The sequence below is a fragment of the Jaculus jaculus genome, chromosome X, assembly GCF_020740685.1.
Source record: "Jaculus jaculus isolate mJacJac1 chromosome X, mJacJac1.mat.Y.cur, whole genome shotgun sequence".
Taxonomy (NCBI): Eukaryota; Metazoa; Chordata; class Mammalia; order Rodentia; family Dipodidae; genus Jaculus; species Jaculus jaculus.
The window spans coordinates 36,348,531-36,371,037 of NC_059125.1; the positions used below are offsets into that span (position 1 = coordinate 36,348,531).

The window sequence follows — 22,507 nt, forward strand, 5'->3', positions numbered from 1 at the left end:
GTCTCAAACCAGGGTCCTTCAGCTTCACAGGCAAGCGCTTAACCACTAAGCCATCTCTCCAGCCCCTTTACTTGCTTTCAACAGAGAGTAAAGCCTGGAGTTTGAGGTATGCAGGGGCCCACTTAAGCTCCCTTTGGAGCGTGATAGTATTTCTGGGCTTCTGAATTTTTGAGCCTTTCAGTTTGTGTCCTTGCTCAGAATAGGCTCCTTCAGCCAGGAATGTCTAAGGGAAAATATTCAGATGGTCTTTGGTCCTTAAAGGCCATCTAAGCTAAAGGGGGTATATCAGTCAGGGAAAGGTGCCAAACTTCTTTATTTCCTGCAAGCTTTAGGGATAGTTATTAAGTCTTTAGTTCCCTTTAGTTTTCAGGGAAGGCTTTTAACCCTTCAGAAACATTATATAAACTATTGTGTTTATTGGCTCATACTTGGTGTTCATTTATTTACTTGTTGTGAAAACTTATAAAGGTATTACAAGAATACAAAACCCAGTAAAAACTAGTTGTTAATTTTGTAAAATCTCAAACTCGATGATGGACATTGCCTGCAATCAAGGATTATGAGATATAACATGGTTATGTCATTTTATCCATATACACATAAATCTTTCTACCAATAAATGTATGGTTAGAAAGTGAAGGCTGGCACAATCTGGGCCTATATTTAAGTATCATCCAGTAATACAGAGGAAGCATTTGTTGTCCTTCATATTAGCACTTGAATGACATTTGTCCCAAATTTTTCTTTGAATTATTGTGCAATGTAAGAAAAAAAAAATCAAAGCACTTGTACCATTGCATCATGATGATTCTTTTATACCGTGTTAATAGCACTTGGGGTGGACATGTAGTAGAAAAGAAGCTAATAGTCGAACTGATTCACTGAATTATTGTAAGAGTTAATTGTTGAGGAGCTAAAACTTACCTTTTTTAGCAAATGAAGAAATCCCAAAGAAGGAACTGTCCAGAAAGGGCTCGAAGGGACCATAACAAGAAAGACAGTTTGGGCTAACACAAAGTAAAATGGAGTTCTTTCATAGGATGGCCTGACTACAGAAATGATTGATATGCAGATTGCCAAATCTTGTTTATTCACTTATCGCTCCCCTTGGCTATGAAAACTATAAAATGGTAATAAAAGTTCAGCTAGGGGCCAAAGCATCTTTGAAGGGCTACCTCAAGGCTTTTGGCCCTCAGGGAAGTAAACTCCTCTACTTCCATTGCAGTTGCAATTATTGGCATTGCAGTTATCTTTCCAGAGAATTTCTGCAACATCTCGACATCATAACAGTAAAATTTATTGAATGTACATCTTTGTATAGTATATATTTCGTGTACAGAATTTTTGTCTCATTCAATATAATAGAATAGATGTTATAGCACATAATCAAGGCGTTTAGTTTTATATTAATATTTATATTTAATTTTATATTAATACTACTTTTGTCAGTAGGAACATAAAAGTGTGGTTTAAAGTAATTTATTTTAGGTAATTTAGGCAGAAAATAAATCTACTAAGAAATTTTCTGCCTTGTTGCTGAAAGGCTCCATGCAAAGTGACTCGAAGATTCAACTTCACAGGCTTGTGTTTCACTCTTAGGATTTGATTTACATCCTGCGTTATTTTAAACAGATATTTTAGTCTGTTTCAATTTTCTCTCCAGAGTCTTCCTGTATAGCAATTTCCTCTGAATTGAAACATTACATTCCATGGGAGGAAGGCTCTGAGGAATTTGCAAATTTCTTAAGGCTGAGGAAGTAAACATAGCTCAGGATGTAAACATAACTCAAGAAGCAAACACCTCACAAGTGTCAGGAAATGCCTGAAATTTAACAAGGTTCACAATGTCCTTAATTCATCTTTATATAAATAATAGGAATTACTTGGAAAGGAAGATTCTACCACCAGATCAGCAGAGAGTTTCAAGGATGCAGTGTCCTCCCCTCCCCTCAGAGCACTGTCTTCCTCTAGCTCAGGCTGACCTGAAATTCACTATGTGTTTTCAGAGTGGCCTTGACCTCACAGCAATTGTCCTACCTCTGCCTCTCCAGCGCTAGAATTAAAGGCATGCGCCACCACACCCAGTAAGGATGCAGTTTCTGTGCTTCCTCACCTATGCTAGGTTTGGCTTCACTTTCCAATGATACATCTGCCTTTGAGTAATCTATATTTCTCTACTACCACCAATAAACTCTGGTCTGCTAAACTAGACTGGTGCAATTTTTTAGTCTGTTATTGATGCCCTATCATGTGAATAGATGTTTATATCTACTCAGGAAAAATTAACACACTTATTTTAGTCAGACTTATTTCAGAAGGAATTACTGAGAAGTGATCTCTTTAAGAATCAGTTGGGGAGTGGAAAATGGAAAGGATGCAATAAAGTGTGTATCTGGCAATTTCCTCCTCATTTTATGAAGCATGATGCAGCTGGGGAATAGATAAGTTCATAATAATCTCAAAGATACAGTTTTCAGAAGCATTGGAGCATAAATCCTTGTCATACATACATTGGTTTTGGCAAAGTTAGCCTATCAAAATTTACAGGCTGCCACATGTGATATCCAGATAATGTCTCTAGATAGTGTTATGGTAGTTGACAGTTTGAAGGTAGTGGCAATGGTTAAATAGTAATAATCATCCAAAACTCATGTATTGAAACAATCCCTAACATGCTGGTATTAACAGATATGGTCTTTTATTGGCATTAGAACATGAGGTCATAGCCTTCAGGAATGGAATTAGAGAATTTATATTAAAACAACAAACAAACAAAAAACCTGAATGGGATAATCTCCCATAGTGTAAAAATGCAGCAAAAATGAGTCATTTTGAAGCAGAAATCATTCTTTGACATTGAGCGTTCATGTTTTGTTTTATTTTGAGTTAATTTTCCAAACATAACATCTTCCTTTATATGTAACATCTTCCTTTATATGTAAATCATTTTGAATTAGCTCATTTTATTACAAATAAACTAGGTTATTTTGGGCTGGAGGGATGGCTTAGTGATTAAGGCTCTAAGCCTGCAAAGCCCAAGGACCCAGGTTCAATAGCCCAGTATCCATGTAGGTCAGGTTCAGAAGCTGGAACATGCATCTGGAGTTTTCAGTGCCTGGAGACCCTTATGCACTCATTCTATCTGCCTCTCCCTCTCTGTATCTCCTAAGTAAATAAGTAAATAAAATATAAAATTCAATGGAAACGAAAGAATCCAATATGTCCTACTGTTCGAATTCCGTGGGATTTTTCAATAGCAACTGATCCTAGCAGAAAACCGGTGAATGAAAACAATCTTAGATTACCATTGGAATGTTGTCTGTAATGAAATGAGAGAACATTGAATTCGCGGTTAGTCTTCAGTGAGAAACGTTCATTGCCAACAACGGGAGTACAGAACTTTGTATTCAGGGATAGATTTCAAAGTGCAATTGAATATTATACATTATTGAATTACAGAACTCGACTTTCTTTGTTAGTTTTCTTGCACAACCTATGTTGGTATCGAAGCAGCTTCTAATCTTTTCAGTTCACGCTTAGTTTTCATTAGTAAATGATGCTATTACCTACATGGACTAAAAAAACAAAATAAGTTTATTGATTTTGTGTATGCGCTATAGCCTTTCTTGCTAATGATTTGTAGTTTAATTCCATTGTGGTCAGAGAGATTGCACAGAATTATTTCAATTTTCCTATATTTGTTATGATTTGCTTTGTGTCCTAATATATGGTCTATTTTAGAGAATGTTCCATGTGCTGCTGAAAAGAATGTATATTCTGCAGCCTTTGTATGAAATGTCCTGTATATATCTGTTAGGTCCATTCCTTCTATGACCTCATTTAGTCCAGATGCCTCTCTGTTTATTTTTTCCCGGGATGACGTGTCAATTGATGAGAGTAGGGTGTTAAAGTCACCCACCACCACTGTGTTTGGTGTTATCTGTGACCTTAGTTCTAATAGTGTTTGTTTGATGAATTTGGGAGCCCCCATGTTAGGTGCATATATGTTTAGGATTGTAATGTCCTCCTGTTGGAGTGTGCCCTTAATCAATATAAAGTGACCTTCCGTATCTTTCTTTTTTTTTTTTTTTTTCCGTATCTTTATTGACTAACGTTGGACTAAAGTCTACCCTGTCTGATATTAGGATAGCAACCCTTGCTTGTTTTCTAGGCCCATTTGCTTGAAACACCATCTTCCAAACTTTTACCCTAAGTTAATGTCTATCCTTTGTAGAAAGGTGAGTTTCTTGGAGACAAGAAATTGTACGATCCTGCTTTTTAACCCAGTCTGCAAACCTATGTCTTTTCATTGGAGCATTAAGGCTGTTGATATTAAGAGTTATTATTGAAAGGTGTGTATTTATGTTTGCCATTTTTCTTTTCTGTGGTTCTGGTTCTACCTGTGCTCTCTTGTGTTAACTAGTATTTGAGTATTGTTTGTTTTTTCTAGGTTCCTTATATGTGTGCTTTTCCTTTTCTTCAGCATGGAGGATTCCATCAAGTATTTTCTGTAGAGCTGGTTTTGTCTTCAAATACTCCTTTAACCTGCTCTTGTCATGGAATGTCCTTATTTTTCTGTCTATTTGAATGGATAACTTTGCAGGATAAAGTAACCTTGGTTGACAGTTGTTATCTTTCAGAACTTGGAATATATCACCCCAAGCCCTTCTGGCTTTAAACATTTGTGTTGAATAATATGCTGTAATCCTGATGGGCTTACTTTTGTACGTAACTTGATTTTTCTCTCTAACTGCTTTCAATATTTTTTCTTTGGTGTGTGTGTTTGGAAGTTTGATTATAATATAGCGAGGAGAAGTTCTTTCCAGGTTTTGTCTGGCTGGGGTTCTAAAGGCTTCCTGTATCTGTATTGGCACCTCTTTCCCAATTTGGGGGAAATTTTCTTCTATGATTTTGTTGATGACACCTACTATCCCTTTTGAGTGAAATTCTTCTCCTTCTATTATGCCCTGAATTCTAATATTTGATCTTTTCATAGTGTCCCGAATATCTTGAAATTCCCACTCATACTTTTGTATTAGTTTTTCTTTCTCTTTGTTGGCCTGTATTACATCTGCCACCTGGTCTTCTAGCTTAGATATTCTGTCCTCTCCTTCATCCATCCTACTGGTGAGATTTTCTACAGAGTTTTTTATTTCATTAACTGTGTTCTTCATTGCTAGTAATTCTGACTGGTTTTTCTTTATTATTTCTATTTCCTTATTTATGTCTTGTATTGCCTTCTTTATGTCATGAAATTGGTGTCCTCCATCTTCTTTGATTCCTTTGATTTCCTCATTAAGTTCCTCATTGACTCCTTTGATTTGTTCTCTGACTTCTTTGAACATATTTACAATCATTCTTTTGAAATCTTTTTCAGGCATTTCCTCTAACTAGTTCTCACTGGAGGTCATTTCTGATGCATTAATACTTTTAGGTGGATTTATATCGTCTTGCTTTTTAGTGTTTCTTGTGTTATAATGTATATATTTTTGCATCTTGGATTAAGTTAATACTTCTATTTTCTAGCTACCTGTGTATTCTTAGCTGTGTCAATTGATTTGATGTTATATATTTTCAGGGTAGGAGCTTAAGGTGTTAGATATGGCTCTTAAGACTCTGAGAGTATCTACAAAGGTGCTCCTATGGGTTGACTTCCCCTTCTATGGGAGTATTCAAGTAGGCTGTGTGGAATAAAACACAGGTAGATTCAAAAGTTAACTAATCACTCTGCCCATTCAGGCAAAGACAGCCCCAAGTATGTATGCCAGAGCAGTTATTATAACAACCAGATCCTCTATCAACATAGAGGTTAAGATTTCTGGTCTGTTGAGGGATCCCAGTCAGCTTGTGACCAAGTGAGACCCTTCTCTGGTGCAAACCCAGTTACCTTGGATGAGTTTGGTCTCAGTCAAGTTGCTGCCTGGGTCGTCGGGCTGCTGTTCTGATTTCTGGAGCTGGGCACTGGCTTTTCCTGTGGGGCAAACCAAGCCTGGCAACTGTGGCCCTGCAGATCAGCACCCTCACTGCTGGAACTGCTGCTGCGAAAGCTGCCTCTGCTGGGTCTGTCAGCAGCTCAAGCTGCTGCTGCTGGGCTCACTGCTGCTGTTGCCTCTGCTGCTGCTGCTGCTGTAGATGCCACTTCTGGAGCCACTGCTGTTGCTGAAGTTTCTGCTGCTGGGTCTGCTGTTATTGCCACTCCTGGGTCTGCTGTTGCTGGGTCTGTCACTGCTGCTGCTCATGGGTCTGCTGCTGCTGGGGCTGGTGGTACTGTTTCCAGAGCTGCTGATGGTGCTGCCGAGCTCTGCTCCTGCTTGGGTCCTGCTGTCGGCTCAAGTTGGTGTGGCCGGGTCCCGGGACGCTGCTCTGTTCACTGTAGCTGGGTTCAGGCGGTGGGGGAGTAGAGGGAGCCGCAGCTGCTCTGGTTCTCTCGCTGTTCCACGTGTTCTTCTACCTCGCGGTCTGCTCCTCCGCTGCTCACTGCCGCTCTCCCTTCACGTTTCCTGAGTTGTGGAGAGCGCCAATGTGAGGGGAAGCTCCCACACCTGGCTTTTCCTGCAGCTGGAGCCGAGCCTGGCAGCTTTCTGGTGCATCCCGCCACCGCTGCGGTTGGCAGAGCTGCCGGGGCTGCTTTTGCCGGCCTATGCTGGCTCTGAATGCTCTGGATCTCTACTACTTCTCCGCTGCTGCTTCAATTTCCTATACACCTCATTTTTTAGTAAAAGTGTGTATTTTGCTGAGTTTTTTTGGTCTTTTTTCCCCCCAGGCTGCTTTGGCGTGGTACCTACGCCGCCATCTTAACCGGAAGTCCCACATTCTATACTTTTTAATATTTGTATTTATTTTCAAATGAGAGAGAGAGAGACTGACAGCGACAATTAGTGTGCCAGGACTTCTGAAGGAACTCCTTGAGCCACTTTGCATCTGGCTTTATGTCAGTATTAAGGAATCAAACCTGGGTGTTAGGCTTTACAGGGAAGTGCCTTAACAGCTGAACCGTCTCTCCAGCCCATCTATTTTTTTTTTCTTTTTATTTATTTATTTATTTGAGAGCGACAGACACAGAGAGAAAGATAGATAAAGGGAGAGAGAAAGAATGGGAGTGCCAGGGCTTCCAGCCTCTGCAAACGAACTCCAAACGCGTGCGCCCCCTTGTGCATCTGGTTAATATGGGACCTGGGGAACTGAGCCTCAAACCCAGGTCCTTACAGCCCATCTATTTTAAAAATTGATCAGACTAAGGAGATGGTTCAGAAGTTAAAGATGCTTCCTTGTAATCATGCCCCAAAAAATTTGATGTTCCTCAGTGCCTATGTAAAGCTCTGGTACAAAGTGGCACATGCATCTGTAATCCCAAACTTCTGCCAATAGTAGATGGAGACAGGAGAGTCTCAAAATAAGGTGGAAGGAGAGATGAAGTTCTCAAAGGTTGTCCCATGTATATGCTTATACACACACGCACACACACACACACACACACACACACACACACACAGAGGCACATAAGTAAGTAAAAGTAGAAAAAATATAAACTCATTGGCAATGAGAAAGTTACTGTAACTACTTGGCAACTATAAGTACATGAGAAAATAAGACATGAAGATAGGCCAAAGCCAGGCATCCTGGTTTCAGATCCAATGACATGATTTTCTTAAAGAAGATTCCAAAAAATATACCAAAAATGAATGCCAGAAAATATATTAATTTATTTTGCCAAACAACAGAATCATAGGTAATAAAACTCAATTTAATTATATATATATATCTTTTTTAATTTTTATTTATTTATTTATTTATTTATTTGAGAGCGACAGACACAGAGTGAAAGACAGATAGAGGGAGAGAGAGAGAATGGGTGCACCAGGGCTTCCAGCCTCTGCAAATGAACTCCAGACGCGTGCGCCCCCTTGTGCATCTGGCTAACGTGGGACCTGGGGGACCGAGCCTCGAACCGGGGTCCTTAGGTTTCACAGGCAAGCGCTTAACCGCTAAGCCATCTCTCCAGCCCTAATTATATATTTTTAATATTTTTATTCATTTATTTGAAAGAGATGGAGAGTAAGAATGGGAATGCCAAGGCCTCTGCCTGGAGGTGACTATGCCACTTTGTGCATCTGGCTTTACGTGGGTACTAGGGAATTAAATCCCAGCCATCAGGCTTGGAAAACAAGCACCTTTAACTGCTGAACTATCTCTCCAGCCCCATATATTTCAAATATAGATTCTTCTCTTAAATTTTTAGAACAATCATGTATGGCAAAGAAAAACTAAATTGAAAGTATGCGTTAGTTCAACACACATTTTTAAAACATAATTTGGAGCTGTATAGCTGGCTTGGCAGTTAAGGTGCTTGCCTGTGAAGCCTAAGGACCCAGGTTCAATTCCCAAGTACACATGTAAGCTGTATGTACAAAGCGTCTGGAGTTTGTTTGCAAGTGGCTAGAGACCCTGGCATGCCCATTCCCTCTCTATCTCTCCTTACTCTCTCTCAAATAAATAAATAAATATAATTTTATTTGCATATTTTACTATATGTAATGTAGTGATGAGTTTCATAAAGACATTGTCCTACAACTATACAATGTACTTTAAACCTCATTATCCCCATCATACCCATTCTCCCTATTGTCATTGTTCCAATTTATGCCCCTAGATATTCTTGCTTCTATGATCACATCCTATGTGTCTATGCGGATATTTATCTATGTATATATAATCTATATAAAATCTAGGATCCATACATCTACAAATAAAAGAAAATGCAATATTTCCCTTTCTGAGCAGTGGTAGTTCTATTTCTGGGGTCATTTTAGTGAAACTCCATTCCAATTTTCATAGAGACTAGACTAAAATACATTCTAACCAGCAGTGCATAATGGTTTCAACTATGTTTATTAGGGAGATTGACCTACAGGTTCTGATTTTTGTTTAGTACTTGAATAATACAGGCTTTGTAAAATGATTTTGGTCTTCAATTTATATGTATATATATATGTAATATATGTATATATATATGTAATATATATATATATTTTTTTAATTTTTTTGTTTTATTTTTATTTATTTATTTGAGAGTGACAGACTGAGTGAAGGAGGAACAGAGAGAGAGAGAGAGAGAGAGAGAGAGAGAGAATGGGCACTCCAGAGCTTCCAGCTACTGCAAACGAATTCCAGATGCTTGTGCCCCCTTGTGTATCTGGCTAACGTGGGTCCTGGAGAATCAAGCCTCGAACCGGGGTCCTTATGCTTCACAGGCAAGTGCTTAACCGCTAAGCCATCTCTCCAGCCCTTCAATTTATATTTTATATAATACACTAAGGAGCATTAATTTACTTTAAAGGTCTTGTAGAATTCAGCAATAAATCTATCTGGACCTGGATTTGATTTTGAAAACTGCTACTGCTTCAGTCCAATTGCTTCATATAGGTCTTGTCATGCTGTTTATATCCTCATAGTTTACAGATGGTCATATATGTCCGTAAAACTATGTGTTTCTTCTAGACCTTCCAATTTATTATATTACTAAATTTTGTTTGTTTGAATTTGTTTTACAGATTATTGCTTCAAATCTTTATCATTTGTATCTCAAAAGTGCCTAAACTCAGCAGAATGAATGAAATAGCATGTAAGCAATTTTAAATAATTCAAAACACAATGAAATAAGCTATAAATAAATATTATTCTATATACTCTTATTAAGAAAAAAAGTTCCTTTGTCAGGGGAGAGGTACAGTTTTGCTGTGCAGGTCAATCTGGCCTTGAACTCATTATGGTCCCTCAAACTCATGATCCACCCACTTCCACCTCCTGAATTCTAGGATTACAAACATAAAGTACCATACCCCAAAAAAATATTGTAAACTAATATGCCATCACAATTGGATGTTTTAAAGGAGGTTGCATTTCTTGTGATAAAATTAGGTACCACTTAAAATCAGGATTCAGAAAGATAAAACAAGATGAAAAGTTCTTTTAAGAAGCTAAATTTATAACAATTTATAGAGACTTCATCCAAATAGTAACTATTTTTCAGTTTTTAAATAGCCATTTTCCAGCTGTTGTTTATTTACCATGCAATATTACTAGTTCTTAGATTTATAGGCACATAGCTATAAGACTAAGCTAATAAATATCATAGTAGCCAGTTACACTATTTAAAAGTAAGGCAGTAAATATCCACAAAATAAAATTAGAAGTTTCCAATACACTATTCATATTTTAGTTGTTTGATAATCACATGTGAGTAGTGACTATATTTTAGACAGCACTACATAAAATTTGTTCTGCATCACATGAAGTTCTATTAGACAGAGCTGCTTAAAGTTTTACTATTCTTGTTCCATAACTGTGACAGTTAATAACTATTGTCAACTTGATTGGATTGAGAATCAAATAAGATACAAGCTCCTTGGGCAGGTATATAAGGGCATTTCTAGAAAGGACTTGTTGAGGGGGCATTATTCTCCCTCAGAATGGGCAGCCATCCTGGCAGCAAAAGGGTTCCATGAACAGTAGCGTCTTTTCCCAGGATGCCTTCACTCTCTGCTGATGAGTTCATCTACTCTTGCTGCCATCCTTTGCAGACATAGGAACCTAGGAATCTAGCTTCCTCACCCTTCTAACAAAGACGGAAGACCAGAGCTTCTCCAAGAATCCTCTACGCACTATTGAGACTGCTGAGGCCTCCGCCTCTTATAGACTGAGCAGCTATCAGGTTCTCTGTTTCTCCAGCATGCAGGCAGCCATTGTTGGAATACCCAGCCTTCATCATATAAACCAATCAAATAAATTCCTTTTACAATATATAAAAGTTTTGTTTTTGTAGAATCTTAACACAGTAGTGTTGGAACTTGATACAAAAAAAATTCTGGAAAATGTTCAATTTATGCAAGATATAATTAAATGCCCACAAACATTAGACCAATCTTTCACAATGTACGTGGAACGTGTCAACTTATATTTCTTTTCTGTCAAAACCTGGAAATACAACTCAAGCAGTCCAAAATATTAATTGTGTAATATGTGACAGCATGAATTAAGCTTAATGTTCAATGCAAAATAAATCCATTAGCCATGAAAAGAAAATATTGGCTGATTACGTTTATCAAGAACCTATGAAATTTTAAAATGCACATAATCAGAGAATAGAATGCTGGTTGCCAGGGATAATGGTGTCAAATTGCCAATTGCTATCTGTGTTTGCCAAACTTTTCATTGAGATGACAAAATACCTGACATAACCTGAAGGAGGAAAAGCATATTTTGGCTCACAGATTCAGACATATCCCCATCATTGTGGGGAGGGTGTGGTAGAGCAAACCAGCTCACATTATGTTGTTTAGAGAGAGAAAATGTCTGTACTAGCTTGATTTTTCCCTCCTCCCCTTTAGTTCTAACTTGGCAACCCTAGCCTTTGGAATGGCACCACTCTTATTCATGGTCACTCTTCCTCCATCAGTTAATACTTTCAGTAAATATCCTCAGGGACACAGAGCTGTACTAAACTAACCTGTATACACTTATCATTTCATTCATAAACATACACAAAGATGTACTTTAGTAATTTCCTAGGCACTTATCAATAAATAAACTTCATAATCAAGATTAAACATCACACTAATCAAATGGCAGTGAAGTATTATATATGAAGTAATATAATATGATCATATTCTACATATGTGTTCCACAATGTTATCCTTATGGTTAGCAATATAATATTGTGTGCTTAAAATTTCTATGAAAGTGAATACATGTGAAGAGCTCTCATCATAGTAAAAATCATCTTTATATTTAAATTATTAATTTAAAAATTGTCTTGGAAGTTTACTTTTCATATAGTGTATGAATTTTTAACTATTAAAATTACATTTATTTCAAAGCCTTCATTCTCTTTCATAACTGATTGGCTTTGTAAATGAATTACTTTCAAACCAAAAGCATTATTAATCTTATGAAAATATACGTAACTTCTTTAATAAAAAAGATAAGAAAATAAGAAAAAGAATTATCTGTTGAAAAATACAATAAAGGAATTTTAAGTGGTAAAACTAGTCAATAAAACACTAGGAAACTGATAGGAATATGAAAAAAAATCCAAAATTCTAAAGGACATAATCAGAATGAACACAGAGATGGTAGTAATAAACATAAGGAAGCTTTAAGGAAAGCATAACGTGGCTCATGCATCTGCAGTTTGTTTGCATTAGCTACAGACCCTAATATTTCCATTCTCTCTATATATCTCTTCTCAAAATAAATAAAATAAATGAATAAATATAGTATTATTAATAATAAGGACAGGGGCTGGAGAGATGGATTAGCAATTAATAGCACTTGTTTGCAAAGCCTGATGACCTTAGTTCAATACTACATTACCTGTATAAATCCAGATGCATAAAGTGATGCATTTTTTTCTGGTAGGAGAAGAGTTTCAGGTCTTATGGTGAGGTCTTTCTTTGATCCATTTGGACTTGAGTTTTGTGTATGGAGAAATGAGTAGCATGCCCCTGCCAAAATAAGTGACTGGTACTCCCACAACACACATAAGCACACATAACCAACACATAAACCACAACCCCATGGGGGTATCTACAACCCCATCATGGAGCATCTCCAATGGAAATGGGGGCAGAGATAAGGGAAAAGAAAGTACCAACATATCATGTGTCCATATGAAATATGTTGTTAATAACATAAATAAACAAATATATACATATATATATATATATATATATATATATATATATATATATATATATATATATATATGGAGAGAGAGAGAGAGGGAGGGAGGGATAGAGAGGGGCAGAGAGACTGAAATAAACTGAAGGCTTGTTCATTTATGTGTCTAGCACTTGATGATGCCTATATTTAAGAACTCAGTGAGAATAATCAAACAATACACATATGTACATATGTGGTTATAGCATGTATTCCCAATCTTGTGGAAAGCGTATTCCAGCAATGAACATCACAAATGGAGCCAGGAAGAAGTAGTACTAACTTTTTAATCTTAAATCTCTGAAATCACAATACTATGGTAATGGCCCTATTCAAATCCAATATTTTTCTTTCTTTTGTGAGGAAAACACAAATTTTTAGAACCTATATGATGAAATGTAGTGCTATAACTATTTCTTTCAAGTATAATCTGACATACACTGGAATTATCCCTGGTTGGAAACAAAACCAAATTAACAGAACCAAGCATGTATACACAAAACAATAAAGCGAGAATCTGGTCTTTTAAAATAGTCAGTGGGGCTGGAAATATAGCTCAGTGTTAGACCACTTCATCTCACTCTGCCTCTCTCGTGTGTGAGAACAGAGCCAAGTAGACTCCTGCTCAGTAATTTGCAGTTGCTACTTTATTCATTTGAACACTTATTCCCCCAGATATGAAAATATCCATATATCTCACTCCACCTTGTGTTTCAAAATTTTGCTAAAATAAAAGTATTTTACTGGTCCTCCAAGATAACAAAGTTTTAATAATTAAAATTATTTTCCCCAATTCCAGCCTCATCTATTTTATTTCTTTATTTAGAACTTAGCACCTTCCAAATTACTATTATGGAAGTTACTATTATTAAATTACTTTGTCTTTATTCTATTCACCATGACTAGTGTTTATAGAGTTCAAGGGTGTTAATTTTTTAAAATAAACTGATATATCCACTATGCCTGAGGTAGTATCTTACATATAATTAGTGATTGCTGTAAGATTCCCGGGGGAGGGGGAATCTTCCATGGTGGGAGACCCGTGCCCAAGAACCAAGACCGAGCCACTGGATGCAAAGGCAAGAGGCAGCTTTATTGTTCTCGCAGGCGCCTGCGGGCACTCCAGTCCTTCGAGAGGCTGAGCGTGCCGGGCAAGGGGAAGGGTCTCTTTATATAGGGTTAGGGAGAGCAGAAGCAGGTTTACAGAAGCAGAAGCATGGTTACAGTCCCAGCACTGGTTACTTATTAATAGACTTGGGGTCGGTGGGGATCCTTTTTTTGTTTTCTTCTCGGAAACATCCTTCCAGGGTTATCTATAGTACATTAGGCGGGGTCAATGGTCATGCTATGGTCACAAGATTGTTTGCCTGTCTGCATCTGGGGGCTGTTTTTGGCTCCTGGTATTTTTCCATGGGTTTTACATTCCCCCATTTCTCTTGGAACTAAGTAAAATCTTTTACTTAAAATCCTATATCATTTTGGCTTAATGACTAATACTGACTAGTGAGGACGAATGCCTGGATAACTGAGAGCCTGTCCTGTATAAACTGTACCAGCCTATTAAGAATACATGGACCAAAGGTTAATAGGAGTACAAGAATGAGCAAAGGACCCAGGAGGGTGGATAGGAGGGTGGTGAACCAAGGGGATTTATGAAACCAACCTTCGAACCAGCCCTGTCGTGACTCTAGCAATCTCTGCCTCTGGGCTAGTCTTTCCCTGAGCATTTCCATAGATTCCTGGACTATGCCTGTGTGGTCAGCATAAAAACAGCATTCTTCCTTAAGGGCAGCACAGAGGCCCCCTTCTTTTAGAAACAACAAGTCTAGGCCTCTTCTATTTTGTAATACTACCTCTGAAAGGGAAGTAAGGGAAGTTTCTAGGGCAGAAATAGATTTTTCTATGGCCTGTAGGTCTGTGGTTATCGCTTCTTGTAGGGCTCGGGTCTGCTCCGAGTGTACCAGGGCAGTTGTTCCAGTTCCTATCCCCGCTAAGATTCCTCCTGCTTCCAAAAGGCGGGCAATGGTAAGGGATATGGGCTCCCGCCTAGGTCTATTTTCAAATACCTGAAGAATGAATTATGATCTATGGTAGGTAATGCGTGGCCATAACTGGATTAGGACACAGTAATCAGCAGTAGAATTAAGGACAGTAGCAGAAATGCAAGGAGTCAGTCCTGTATTACAGGCCCAATAGGTTCCATTTGGAGATTCTAAGTAGTAAGATCCAGGGGACACAGGAGTAGTTTTGTTACATAAATGTTGAAGAGTAGTGGGTATGGTCCCGATACAGGAGCCCTGGCCAGTTACTTCTGCAAGAGTTAATTTATGGGACGCAACAGCAAGACATCAAGTAGGAATGTTAGTGGAATTGGCAAAATTTCCTGGTAAGGCTATACCTTCATAGTAAGGAGGGTTAGCAGTTAAACAGAGCCAACAGTCTTGGGCATAATTACTGTTAGAGGCATTTAGAGAGAGATAAGCCCCCTGTATTAGACTAAAAAGTCGATCACCTGTTCCCTGGGGTTTATAGGGTTGAGTGGTTGGTCTTTTAGAAGGGGGAATTATAACATTGGTAGGTTTAGGAGACGGAGCCAAGGAAAGTGGGAGTCGGGGGATAGGTTTTTGATCTGATAGAACTGGGTTGGGGCCTATTGGACTTATGTCAGTCGATAATTGGAGCTTAATGGTAAGGAGGAAACCTGGGTCTGGCCCATCTATGTAAAAACGGACCCCCCAAGTGTGGCCTTTGAGCCATGTCCTATCTGCCTTGCCAGGAGAGATGAAAGTAATGTTTAGAAGCATCTTGTTACCCTGATTTAGGCGAGTTACAGTAATAAAATCCCAGGAGGATTTGGGTTGCCAATATACATTTCTAGTGGTTTCACATCCCCAGTTTTTACAATAATAGTCCGATCTAGTCCCACAGTCTGATGCCTGGGCATGTTGGGGGCAAACATATAGAGTGGAGTTTAACAACTGCCTGGCAGGTTTGGAGTAACATCCTGGGCTAACAGGAGGGTTGTGTCTCCTCCGATGGGCCCTTTTTAGAGTCTCTTTAAAAGGTTTTCTATGGGCGGTCAAGGCGCACAGATTGGGGGTTAAGGAGGGCCACCATGTCCATAATGGGGCAGGGGAGGTAGTAGACCAAATAATTTGTCCTTCCTCAGAAATGACTAGCCAAGTCAAGGATAAGGGAAGGTGAGGACTAGCAGAGACGTTACTCACAAAACTGAAAGTTAAGAAGAGGCATGTTAAGATCGAGAGAGTCTTATCTTTAGGGGATTTGGAGTGCGATGTGCTCTCCATGATGCGGGGTTTGGTGGTGTGCTGTCTGGGTATTCTGTCAGGGCAGCTTTGACGTGGGAGGCGTGGATCCAAATGGCGATTCCGTCTACTTGTAAGGCCGTGGGAGTTGTCAGGAGCACGGTGTAAGGTCCTTTCCAGCGAGGTTCCAGATTCTTGGTCTGATGTCGACGGACCCAAACAGAGTCCCCTATCTGGAATGAATGGGGGATTAGTGGTTTATTAGTCACCTCTTTATAGGCAGCTGCTAGAGGTTTCCAAACTTCCTGGTGTACCAACTGTAGGGCCTTCAAGTGAGCCTGTAAAGTGGGGGTATCAGTAAAATTAGAAATTTCTGTAAGCATGAAAGTAACAGCTGGCGGGGGACTGCCATAGAGGATTTCAAAGGGGGTTAGGCCATGAGGGCCTGGGGTGTTTCGGGCCTTGTATAGGGCCAGGGGTAGGAGTTGTACCCAATCCTTTGAGCCAGTTGCAAGCGTTAATTTAGATAAAGCCTCTTTAATTGTTCTATTTATCCTTTCTACCTGACCTGAACTTTGGGATCTGTATGCACAATGTAACTTCCAATTGATCCCCAGTGCCTTGGCCACTGACTGACTTACCTGGGAGACAAAGGCAGGCCCATTATCTGACCCGAGTGCCTGTGGCATTCCATACCGAGGAAAGATATCATCTAGTAATTTCTTGGTTACCATCCTGGCGGTTTCATGCTTGGTGGGAAATGCTTCTACCCATCCTGAACAAGTGTCTACAAAAACTAGGAGATATTTGTAACCACACATACCCGGTTTTACCTCAGTGAAGTCGAGCTCCCAGCAAGCCCCGGGTTGGTGTCCCCTCAGGCGGGGGGACCCAAGGGCCATCTGGGCTCATCCAGCATTTACCTGAGCACACACTTTGCAAGTGTTTGCAATTTCTTTTAGGATTGAACCTTTGTTTAGAAAAAGATGTCCTGTTTCCTTTTGTTCTAGTAGAGTATTCATCTTCTGAGCGCTCATGTGGGTTAGCCTGTGAAGTTGCTTAATGAGGAGGGCTGTAATCTTTTGAGGTACAATAGTCTTTTCTAGGTAAGTCCATTTGCCGTGGGCAGCATCATATGATGCCCCCAGTTTCTGAATTAAGTCCAAGTCCTCATTCGTGTATTCCCATCCCGGAGTTGGAGATGCTGCTTTAGGAGTCCCCTCCTCAGTGGCCATCAAAATCAAGAGTTGGGGTCCCAGAGCTGCCTCACAGGTGGCTTTATCAGCGAACCTGTTCCCTATGGCCTCGGGGCTGTTTCCTTTCTGGTGGCCTGGACAGTGTATAATGCTGAGCTTCTGGGGTAGGTACAGAGCCTTGAGGAGGGCCAATATCTCAGTCTTATTTTTGATTTCTTTTCCCTCTGAAGTCAGCAGGCCCCTTCTTTTGTAAATTTCCCCATGTATGTGGGCGGTGGTGAATGCATACCAGCTATCAGTGTACACATTGAGTCTTTTACCTTTAGCCTGCTGGAGGGCTTGAGTCAAGGCAATGAGTTCTGCTTTTTGCCGAGGTCCCTCCAGGCAGGGTGCTAGCCCAGACTACTTGGTCTCTGGTGGTCACTGCAGCCCCAGCCCGCCTCTCACCATTCAGTAGGAAGCTGCTCCCGTCCGTGTACCAGGTGAAATCTGCATCCTGCAGCAACTGGTCAGTGAGATCCTTCCTGGTTCTGTGCACCTCTGCAAGAATCTGCTGGCAATTATGAGTCTCTGGCCCCTCAGGGAGGGGAAACAGGGTGGCCGGGTTTAGGGCCACTATTGGACCAAATTGCACACGGTCTTTGTCAAGAAGCAAGGATTGGTAATGGGTCATACGTGTATTAGACAGCCAACGATCTGGGGGCTGTCTCGCGATAGACTCAATGGCATGTGGCGTCAGCACAGTCAGAGGTTGCCCCAGGGTTAATTTACTTGCATCCTTGGTTAAGACTGCAACTGCAGCGATCATCCTTAGGCATGGTGGCCAGCCTGAGGCCACTGGATCTAACTTTTTTGAGAGATATGCAACCGGGCGCCTCCATGGTCCAAGCCTCTGAGTTAGCACTCTCTTTGAAAACCCCTGTCTCTCATCTATGAATAGCTCGAAGGGCTTGGTGATGTCAGGCAAGCCCAAAGCCGGAGGAGAGAGGAGAGAGTGTTTAATTTTGTCAAAAGCCTTTTGCTGTGGCTTAGTCCAATTGAAAGGGGTTCCTTGTTTAGTCAAGGGGTAAAGGGGGGCTGCCATTTCAGCAAACCCTGGTATCCATAGGCGACAGAACCCAGCGGTCCCCAAGAACTCTTTGAGTTGTCTATAGTTCTGGGGGACAGGAATGCGAGCTACAGTGTCTATGCGGGCCGGTGTTAACCAGCGTTGGCCATTTCTTAATTTGTACCCCAAGTAGGTGACCTCTTGTTGACAGATTTGGGCCTTCTTAGCAGAAGTTCTATAGCCCAAGCGTCCCAGAGTCTCAAGCAGGGCCCCAGTACCTTTATGACAGTCCTGATGTGAGGAGGCCGCAAGCAGGAGGTCATCCACATATTGGAGCAGAATTAAAGACAGGTGCTGGACTCGAAAGTCAGCCAGGTCCCGGTGTAAGGCTTCATCAAAGAGGGTGGGACTGTTTTGAAATCCCTGGGGAAGTCTTGTCCATGTTAATTGCCCTGAGATTCCAAAGTCAGGGTCCTTCCATTCGAATGCAAACAGTGGCTGACTCTGGGGACCCAGTCTCAGGCAGAAAAAGGCATCCTTTAAATCCAAGATTGAATACCACTGATGAGACGGAGGTAAAGAACTCAGCAGGTTATCAGGATTAGGCACAGTGGGGTGGATATCTTCCACCCTTTTGTTAACTTCCCTAAGGTCTTGGACAGGGCGATAGTCCCCGGTACCAGGCTTCTTGACAGGTAATAGTGGAGTATTCCATGGGGATCTACAGGTGGTCAGAATTCCCTGGTCCAAGAGCCTTCTTATGTGAGGCCTAATTCCCAGGTAGGCCTCATTAGACATTGGATATTGTTTAACTGATATTGGGGATGTCGATGTCCTTAAGGTTATAATAAGGGGGGCCTGTTGTCTTGCCACTCCCATCCCTCCAGTTTCTGCCCAGGCCAGCGGGTAGGCCTTTAGCCAATAATCTATATCTTTAGGTTCACTTGGGGAGTTGTCATGGAGCCGATATTCATCTTCCAGATTAAGAGTCAGTACATGTAGGGGAACTCCCTTAGGACCAGATACTTTGGCCCCAGTTCCTTCAAAATGAATTTGGGCTTTTAATTTTGTTAAAAGATCCCTCCTTAACAATGGGTAGGGACAATCCAGCACGTGTAGAAAAGAATGTGTGACCTTACAGGTGGCTAAATGTACCTTCCGTTCGGTGGTCCAGTGGTATTGTTTTCCTCCTGTGGCACCTTGTACCCAGGCAGTCCGGTCGCTCATGGGTCCAGGGCATTGGGTGAGGACCGAATGTTGGGCGCCAGTGTCCACTAGGAACGTGACAGGGTGCCCCCCAACATTAAGAGTTAACCTAGGCTCAGGGGGGGGCTCCTGGCCCTGACTGCCCTAGTCTTCATCTAGGGCAAACAGGTTAGATTTCGGGGTGGAATCCGTTGGTTTCCTGGGCCTTTTAGGGCAGTCCTTTACCCAGTGTCCTTTTTCTTTGCAATATGCACATTGGTCCCGGTCCACTCTGGGTCGGGGTCTCCCTTGGTCTCCCAACCTATTACTCCTATCATTGTTCTGTACTACAGTGGCCAAGAGGCGGCTCAATTCTTTGCTCCTTTTGCGTTCTCTTGCATTTTCCCTGTCCTCTGCTTCTTTCCTAAGTTTGTCCTCCCTGTCCTCTGCCTCCCTACGTAAGCGGTCTTTTCTTTCTTCTGGTGTCTCTCGCTTATTAAAAATCTTTTCTGCTTCCTTTAATAAATCTTGGAGAGACTGTCCTTGTAAATTGTCTAATCTTTGAAGTTTATTTCTAATATCTGGGGCAGACTGCCAGATAAAAGTCATGGACACATTTACCCCCTGATTAGGATCCTCCGGATCATAGGGGGTGTACATGCGATAGGCTTTCTTAATTCTCTCTAGAAAGGCAGCAGGGGATTCATCTGGTTTTTGTATTACTTGCTTTACCTTGGCCAAATTAGTAGGGTGGCGCCCAGCACCACGGAAGCCCGCTATGAGCAACTGGCAATAAAGGCGTAGGTGTCCCCTACCGTCTGCTGAGGTGTGATCCCAGTCGAGGCGGGTCAAAGGAAAAGCATCATTAATCTCATCTAGTATCTGGGTAGGTCTCCCGTTATTGCCTGGAACATTTTTTCGGGCTTCCAGAAAAACTCTCTGCTTTTCTTCTGACGTAAGAAGAGCCTGTAAGAGTTGTTGGCAATCATCCCAAGTGGGTTGATGGGTAACTAAGATAGATTCAATCAGGTTAGTCAAGGCAGTAGGGTCTTTGGAGAAAGGCGGGTTGTGGGTCCGCCAGTTATATAAGTCTGAGGCAGAGAAGGGCCAATATTGAACCTGTTCCCCTGGCCCCTGCCTCAAGGGAAAGGCTTGTGAAGTCTCCTTAGGTGGCTGCTCTCGGTGGCTCCTCAGACATCCAGCCATTGGGGAAGGGAGCTCGGGTGGGGCCGAAGGGGCTGGTGGCTGGTGACTCGGGGTATCTTGGGTCTGAGATATATAGGGAGGGGGCTCCTCCGAGAGGAGATCTATAATGGGGGTGTTGGGGTCCGGGGGAAGTACTGGTTTTAGGGGCTTCTTGGTATCAACTGGACAACAAGAGGAGGAGGAGGTAGGGGCAGGGATAGGCAGCGGTGGGGTAGGTTGAGGAGGAATGAAAGGAATGACCCAGGGTGGCGGGTCGACTGCCAGACTTTCCCAGGTAACTATATAGGGGACCTGGTCTGGGTGTCCGTGTGGGCCACGATCAAACACTTTAGCTTTCACCTGTAAAATAGTAGATAGGTTAAAAGTTCCATCCCTTGGTCAGCCCACATTGAAAGTGGGCCATTCTGCAGAGCAGAAAGTTTGCCATTTTTCCTTTTTGATGTCTACTGACTGGTTGGAGGCGATCTTTCGAACGTCTTTCCAATGATCTAGGGTTAAACTCAGGGGGGTCACCAATTTTTGACCCATTTTGTCAAGAGACAACACTAAACAAACACCAAGGACTAAGACAACAGAGAGACAGCCGGCACAGAGACGCGCAGCGTGGCTTCGGTAACAAACTGAAAATGCAGATTCAGACGGGGGGACTCTTCGTCCACCCAACAGACTAACGTATCCCTCAGATACTTGTTGAGCCCCGAAAAATCGGGCTCCCAGGTTCCCTGGAGCATTCTCCAGGGTGGCAGGGGAGAAGTCCGAGCCCGTCAGCTCCTTCTCAGGCTGCCCAGATACAAAACGACATAGGATCCGAGCCGATTTTCTAACACAACGCAAGCAGTCAAAAACAAAACCAGACGTAGACAGACAGAATGGTGCACCAAATCAATCGCTTACCTTCTGGTGGGCAGTAGTTGGGTTGGGCAGGGGTCTCTCTATCCCGGATGAGCCCCCTGCTGTAAGATTCCCGGGGGAGGGGGAATCTTCCATGGTGGGAGACCCGTGCCCAAGAACCAAGACCGAGCCACTGGATGCAAAGGCAAGAGGCAGCTTTATTGTTCTTGCAGGCGCCTGCAGGCACTCCAGTCCTTCGAGAGGCTGAGTGTGCCGGGCAAGGGGAAGGGTCTCTTTTTATAGGGTTAGGGAGAGCAGAAGCAGGTTTACAGAAGCAGAAGCATGGTTACAGTCCCAGCACTGGTTACTTATTAATAGACTTGGGGTCGGTGGGGATCCTTTTTTTGTTTTCTTCTCGGAAACATCCTGCCAGGGTTATCTATAGTACATTAGGTGGGGTCAATGGTCATGCTATGGTCACAAGATTGTTTGCCTGTCTGCATCTGGGGGCTGTTTTTGGCTCCTGGTATTTTTCCATGGGTTTCACAATTACTAAATATGTATTTGATGAACAAAAGCAATTCAATTATCAGAATTAAAGAGAAAAAGAATGCATACGTGGTGTTTCATTAGCTATTCCATTTGTTGTTGTGACTAAGTACTTGACAGGAAGCAACTTCAAAAAGGAAGGGATTTGTTCTGGTCTGCAGTTTTGAGTAAACATTCAATCATGTTGGGGAAGGCAGGGCAGCAAAAGGATGAGAATGAGCTCAAGACATTGTATCAAAAGCCAGGAAGCCAAAAGGGAACAGAAAGTGGAGCATGGCTATAAAGCCTAAAGAGTCATCCTTTGTAACTGAAGGGTTAATAGCCTTCCCTGAGAACTAAAGGGAACTAAAGAGTTAATAACTATCCCTAACTCTTGTGGGTAATAAAAGAAACAACAGAGATATTCAGCCTCATTAAGTTTGGCACCTATCCCTAACTGATGTACTCCTTTTAGCCTAGATGGCCTTGAAGGAGCAGAGACCATCTGAATATCATCCCTTAGACATTCC

The 22,507-nt window shown here is 41.4% G+C and overlaps 2 pseudogenes; both read right to left on the minus strand.

The window, feature by feature from the left end:
• Window positions 1–19,467, minus strand: part of LOC101610967 — a 64,886-nt pseudogene extending 45,419 nt beyond the window's left edge.
• Window positions 19,468–19,931: 464 nt separating this feature from the next.
• On the minus strand, window positions 19,932–21,146 carry LOC105944557 (annotated as a pseudogene).
• Window positions 21,147–22,507: the final 1,361 nt, after the last annotated feature.